The sequence below is a fragment of the Onychostoma macrolepis genome, chromosome 04 (assembly GCF_012432095.1).
Source record: "Onychostoma macrolepis isolate SWU-2019 chromosome 04, ASM1243209v1, whole genome shotgun sequence".
Lineage (NCBI taxonomy): Eukaryota > Metazoa > Chordata > Actinopteri > Cypriniformes > Cyprinidae > Onychostoma > Onychostoma macrolepis.
In genome coordinates, this window is record NC_081158.1 from 14025658 (window position 1) to 14032398 (window position 6741).

The window sequence follows — 6741 nt, forward strand, 5'->3', positions numbered from 1 at the left end:
CATTCTATGTAGATATAATGTTCTTTGTCTATGCTGTCTATGCTATAATATAAATAAACAGTGTGTATTGTCTCTGTGATTATGGTTTATGCTTTAGTTCCCATGCTCTGGGCTAATGTTGCCCTACCAGAATTTTTTTCCTATGATAGGTCGCAACAACATTTATAATATGATGAAGAACAAAAAGAAATATAGTTGAATAGTTGAAGAACAAGAAACCTGGTCTAATGCGGTAAACATGGGGGGGGTTCATATAAATGACAAATCTGGGGAAAATCCCGTAGATTTACATTGACATGTAATATTTCTAAGCTGTTTAAACTCATTTAAGCTTCCATTCTACCTAATATTTCTAATCTATTTATATGTCTCCACTGCTAAAAGACATATTACCACAACAAAATTCGAACTCTCGCATGATCTTTAAAAGATTTTCCTCCCTCCTTTGTCCTCCTCCTCCTCCATCAACTCTAACAGCTGAAAACTTTACGACATTCTTAATTAATAAAATTACAACCATCAGTGGACAGTTCTCCACACCACAAACTGTCAAACACTTACCAGCAAACATCCACTGTCAGAGGTCTCCAAACTTATCCTTTCCAATTATCCTTCTACTTGTCTACTTGATATTATTCTATCTTATCTCCTTCAAGGCGTTTGTCCTTCAGTTGTACATGCATTCACTTACATCATTAACACATCCTTTCACACTGGTGTCTTCCCCTTAGCATTTAAACAGGCTCAAATAATCCCACTAATAAGAAACCCACTCTTAACCCAGCACACTACAGACCCTTCCTCCTTTCATTGCAAAAACACTTGAACGAGTTGTGTTCAACCAAGTCTCGGCTTTTCTCACGCTGAACAACCTGCTCGACAGCAACCGGTCTGGCTTTAGAAGTGGACATTCATCCAAGACTGTCCAGTTTTCGGTTTTTGAAGCCTTAAGACTGACAAGAGTTACTTCCAAATCTTCAATACTTGTCCTGCTGTATCTGTCCACTTCTTTTGACATGGATAACCATCAGATCCTCCTGTCAACCCTCATGGTGAAACTTTAAAACTGTTTCAAACTTCAAGCTTTTACAATAATTCAAATTTTCATGCTAGGCTTTCTAAAGCCAATGTAAAGTTTGTCTTGACAAACGTTATTGACAAACTCTTAAAGTACCCTTGTAGTCAAACTATTTTCCCCTTAAAACTCATCTTTGATCATCAAAATGACATATTTAAATGTTTTTTTCTTGTGAAAGTAATTTTCATGCCTTAAAATAGCTTGAATTTAACTCTAGACTCTTGCCTCATTTACGTGGATCTATGAATATACAAATTAGCCCTGCCTCCTCTCAGTCGCACCAGCCAGGGCCTCCTGATCCACGGATAATGACTGATAAAACTGTGTTTTTACTAGCGAACAACTACAGTGGATACTGTAACATCTGTTAAAGTTACTTACTTGATAATGTTGTCTTCAAAATGCCTTGAAGTCTCGATAAAACACAAAAGACTGATAAAACACAAGACAAAGAAACTTACTGGTTGATTTGCAAGTTGGTTCTACAAGGCATCAACCCCTTGACGTGATTGGTAATTTAATTTTGTGACATAGAAAAAAAAAGGGTTGTTTCAAACCACATTTCTGGGACAGCCTTTTGGAAACTACAGTTTTAAGGAGAAAATGCTCAGCAATGGTGTTGATAAATGGATTGGCACATGGTGTGTCTAAAAGCACATTAAAAACACCACATAGACAAATAAACAACATACACTTGATTTTCACTACAGGGGGACTTTAAGGCTGGAATACACTACATAACTTAAAAATGGAACAGATTTTAAAATGCTATGCATCATACACTTACCGACAGTGTAAATAGTCACAGAGGAAAAACTGGCCATCATACACTAAACGACTGAGGATCACACACTACCAGATTTTCAGGTCATTCCAAACACACAAACTTTTTAAGAATAAAAAAGCTGGGGACAACATTAAGACAAACACACACTCATCTACACACGTAGCAGATATTTAGGTAATGTAAAGGAGATGAAGGGTAAAAAATTGTCTGATTAGGCCATCTTTTATCTTTCCAAGTCGATGATAGATGAAGTTACATCTTAGTAACATTTCCAGACAGAAGCTCAGACATAGTCCCAAAAAATTGGCTGTTTGAAGAAAAATTTTATTGGCTAAATAACAAAATTAAAGGTAGTAGTTATCAGTAGTTCTTCTGGTGTTCAGGACTAATATCTAGCTTACATAGGCGTAGCTTGATGTAAACGATGTGAGAAGTGGCGGCTCCAAGATTTTTTTGTTGGGGGTGCTAAGGAGGGGCTTAACAGTTCAGAGGGGGTGCTAAAAAACTAATTAAATTGAGAGAAAGTAATGAACGCCTAAACTTTAGCTATCAGTTTTTTATATACAGCAGCTTCAAAATAGGCATATTTAACTTTTTTCTGTGGCATTAAACTTCTCATATGCCACTGTTATTAGTAATATACTAATGCCAACTGCCAAATATGACTCTTACAAAGTAAGATAATTTATGAACGAATATAGAAAAGAGAGAAAGTTGGCATTTTTTCTTTTTCAGTTCAATAAAAATTCATAAAACTATTTCCACACGGGCACACATTGCGGGTGATAACCTCCGTGCTGATTTGCATGGTATCATGTGTCGATGATAGCCAGAGATAAGCATAAAACATTTGCAATATTAAGAGGATTTAGCATTTCCAATTAATGTAGGCCTGTTACATTCTTCTTACTATTAGGCCTATTATTATTAGATTTACTTTTATTATTAAATTACATGAAATTATTGCCCCGCAATAATTTCCTAGCGCATCACCGTGTGATGCACTGTGAGGATAATAAAATAGGCTATTAGCTTAATCTTCATTGAAAATGTTTTTAAAAAGATTTTTTAAAATGGGTCTATAAATATATACAATGAATTATAGGCCTATAATTAAAATTATTAACACTGCAGTCATCAATGAAAATTCAGAGCAGCTTTATTTCAGGCACTGATTTTCAAAAACAACCTGTTTAACGCGAATTGAGCATCGCGTTAGTTCAGGCAGGCCACGTCAGTCAAGCTCGCATCAGCTGACGATCAGCTGTTCCTGACGTGTACCAATCCAGTTTCGACACATATACAGTGGTCTATTTAAATCCTATTCATTCAGCCTCTCTTCTATTGCTTGGCTGCAGGCCACTTCTAACTCCCTCCTCCATCCCCAACTCCTCCTAGCCGGGATTTATTTAATTAAATCTGATATCTGTTGAGGTGTTTGAGTACATAGCAATCATCCTCTATGTATCTGGAGGTTTTCTACAACTCATGTTAAATTGTGAATAATTTTATGGATTCATGATTACTGGTTCTGCTCTGTTACCCCAGGGGGGTTTAATTTGCTGCTCTCCCCGCTATGTCCAGTCATGGCTGCATGGACGGGCGCGTGGAGTTTGCCTAGAACAAAACCATACCGCCAACATTAACTGTATGCTTTTATGTAATAAATATAATTTGATGAAAGTGGTCCTGATTGAAAATAAGTTTCTTCTCATGTTTTTCACTATACGAGCCACAAAAGAAATATTAAAGGAATAATTTAAGACAGTTATATACCGTTATCAGCATATGTTAGAGTAGATTCATCTCTCGTTGTCTCAGAGAGAATATGCGCCGTTAATGCAGAGTTAGCCGTCATTTTTTTTAACTTTCACTTTCTCTATAGTGAATTGACGTGGGAATTGGCGCAAATGGGGTGGGGGGCTGTGCCGGGGCTAAGCAAGTTTCTGATGGGTTATAGCCCCATCAAGCCCTGCCCTAGCGCCGCCACTGGATGTGAGGCGTAGTTTCTGTAAACGCTGTCTATTTTTGCTGCGCTAGCAATAAACACATTGAATAGAATGCACTATTTTGTCAACAGAATCGCAAAATAGATTTCAAGCAAATCAATGAGTGAATTACCCACTGCTTTGTTGGATATGATTCAAGTTACAGTAAATGCACAAAAGCAGGCACACAAACATATTTAGTAATGTTAAATTTTATTGAAAATGGCAGATTAAGCAATTTATAATCTGAAATCTATATCTAGGTTTTCTAGGTATTGTTCTGTGTGCATTAAATCACATTTGGATGTAAATGGTCTTTTTCCTGACATAAATGTAAAACACTGAGCTCCTACAATGGAGCGTCCTGCGGATCACCTTTATGAGATCGTCCGGGTCTGGAGACACCAAGCATCGGCATCTTCATCTGACTTTATTTTTCCAGATTCCTCTGCAGTTGTTGTATGTTGTAAAAATGCTAAATATCCATTTACGCCATGCAACAGGCAAGCAGTATATATTATCCACCAAAATGCAGATTCGTCACATGACAACTTCTTATGCAAATGAGACTGGGGATGCCATTAGTAAGTTTGATTTTATTTATTAATTTATTTACAAAATAACAAATTAAAATGTATTAAAATAACTACATTATGTGCATATTTACTTTTGAGTTGAAAAAGTTATTAATTAAAAAATATATAGTAAAATCTTTCAATCGTTAGGGAGGGCCAGGCCCATCCGCAAGTTGGGGAACTCAGAAGGACATTTTGCAGGTTATTTTCAATCATTGGTCCTTGTGCACTAGGGAGGAAGTTTTGATTCCTGAAAGTCACAGAATGTTTTCATGGTGCTACAAATTCAAATCAAATTTTTTGAATCTCAGTGGTTCCCAACCACATTCCTGCAGCCCCAGCACTGCAGATTTTGCATGTCTGCTTTGTCTCTACTAATGAGTTGATGACCTGAATCACGTGTGTTTGATTAAATGCCCAAAAAACACTGCACGATTTTAGTAATCCTATAAGATCACTCCATGTCACACTGTGCGACATGGATCTAATAAACTTGGCTACGACGTGTATAGACTGTACGATGATGACAACTATTGACTTGTACGCTACGTTACTATAGAAGAATAAAACGTCATCAGCATGCGCTAGTGGTAAACAAAAAAAGCATGATAAGCGGCGAAAGAGGAAGGGATAAGTAAGCAGTTTTATGTTTTAGCACGATGTCGTGTTGATTTCATGTCGCATTTTTATTGGCTGGTCAGTAAACATGGATTGTAACAGCAAACACACTGTGTTGATCATTCATCATCATTGATCATTCTGCATCATTGTTGTATATTTCACATTAACGAACTCCAGGACCTCAAGTAGCAAACTTACAACTCTCTCATCTTTTTTGCATTTTCTTCTTCATGACATATTTGTGCCGTCTCTACCACTGGCATATTAGCGACACCTACTGTTCATGCATGTATCTCAATACACCACATACAGTTGTGTTCAAAATAATAGCAGTCCAACATCACTAACCAGATCAATCACTGTTTTTGGTAGAAATTATATTTCTACATGGCAAATATTTTACTAGTAGGTGTGGTAGAGTAATAGGAAACCAACAGACCCAATAGTCATGACATGCAATGCTGTTGATTCTGTGTAATTGAATCATTAATTGAAAAGGGCGTGTTCAAAATAATAGCAGTGTGGAGTTTAATTAGAGAGGTAAATCATTCAGTGAAAAAACTGGTGTCAAACAAGTGGCCCTTATTTAAGGACAAAGGCAGTAAATGCTGTACTGTGCATTTATCTCTGAAAATCGGAGTAAAATGGGTCATTCCAGACATTGTTCAAAAGAATAGCGTACTTTGATTAAAAAGTTGATTAGAGGGGAAAACATATAAAGAAGTGCAGAAAACAATAGGTTGCTCAGCTAAAATGATATCAAATGCTTTAACATGGCAAACAAAACCAGAAAGATGTGGAAGAAAACGGAAAACTACCATTCGAATGGATCGAAGAATAGCCAAAATGGCAAAGACTCAGCCAATGATTAGCTCCAGGGTGATGAAAGAAAGTCTAAAGATACCTGTGAGTACTGTAACAATTAGAAGATGCCTATGTGTAGCCAAGCTATCAGCAAGAAGCCCCGCAAAGTCCCATTGTTGAAAAAATGAAGAGGTTTGCCAAAGAACACAATGACATTTACATTTACATTTATCAGACGCTTTTATCCAAAGCGACTTACATTGCATTCAAGTTACAGTTTTTACATTTTATCAGCTCTTGCTTTCCCTGGGAATCGAACCCATGATCTTGGCGTTGCTAGCGCCATGCTCTACTATTTGAGCTACAGGAAAGCCCAATGACTGGCCTAAAGAGAAATGACACAATATTTTGTGGACTGATGAAACAAGATTGTTCTTTTTGGGTCTAGGGGCTGCAGACAGTTTGTCAGTCGACCCCCAAACACTGAATTCAAGCCACAGTATACTGTGAAGACGTATGGTGGTGCAAGCATCATGATATGGGGATGTTTCTCATACTACGTGTTGGGCCTATTTATCACATTCCAGGTGATCATGGATCAGTTTGAGTACATTAAAATACTTAAAGAGGTTATGTTGCCTTATGCCAAAGAGGAAATGCCCTTGAAATGGGTGTTTCAACAAGACAACAACCCCAAACACACCAGTAAGCGAGCAGCATCTTGGTTCCAGACTAACAAGATTAACGTTATGTAGTGGCCAGCCCAATCTCCAGACCTTAATCCAACAGAAAACATGTGGGGTGACATCAAAAATGCTGTTTCTGAGGCATAACCAAGAAATGCAGAGGAACTGTGGTATGTAGTGCAATCGTCCTGGGCTGGAATAC

General features: G+C 37.3%; 1 non-coding gene across 1 annotated transcript; it reads right to left on the reverse strand.

The window, feature by feature from the left end:
- Positions 1-6151: 6151 nt before the first annotated feature.
- On the reverse strand, positions 6152-6226 carry trnaa-agc (transfer RNA alanine (anticodon AGC)). The gene has a single exon. It is a non-coding gene; the product is annotated as a tRNA-Ala (tRNA).
- Positions 6227-6741: the final 515 nt, after the last annotated feature.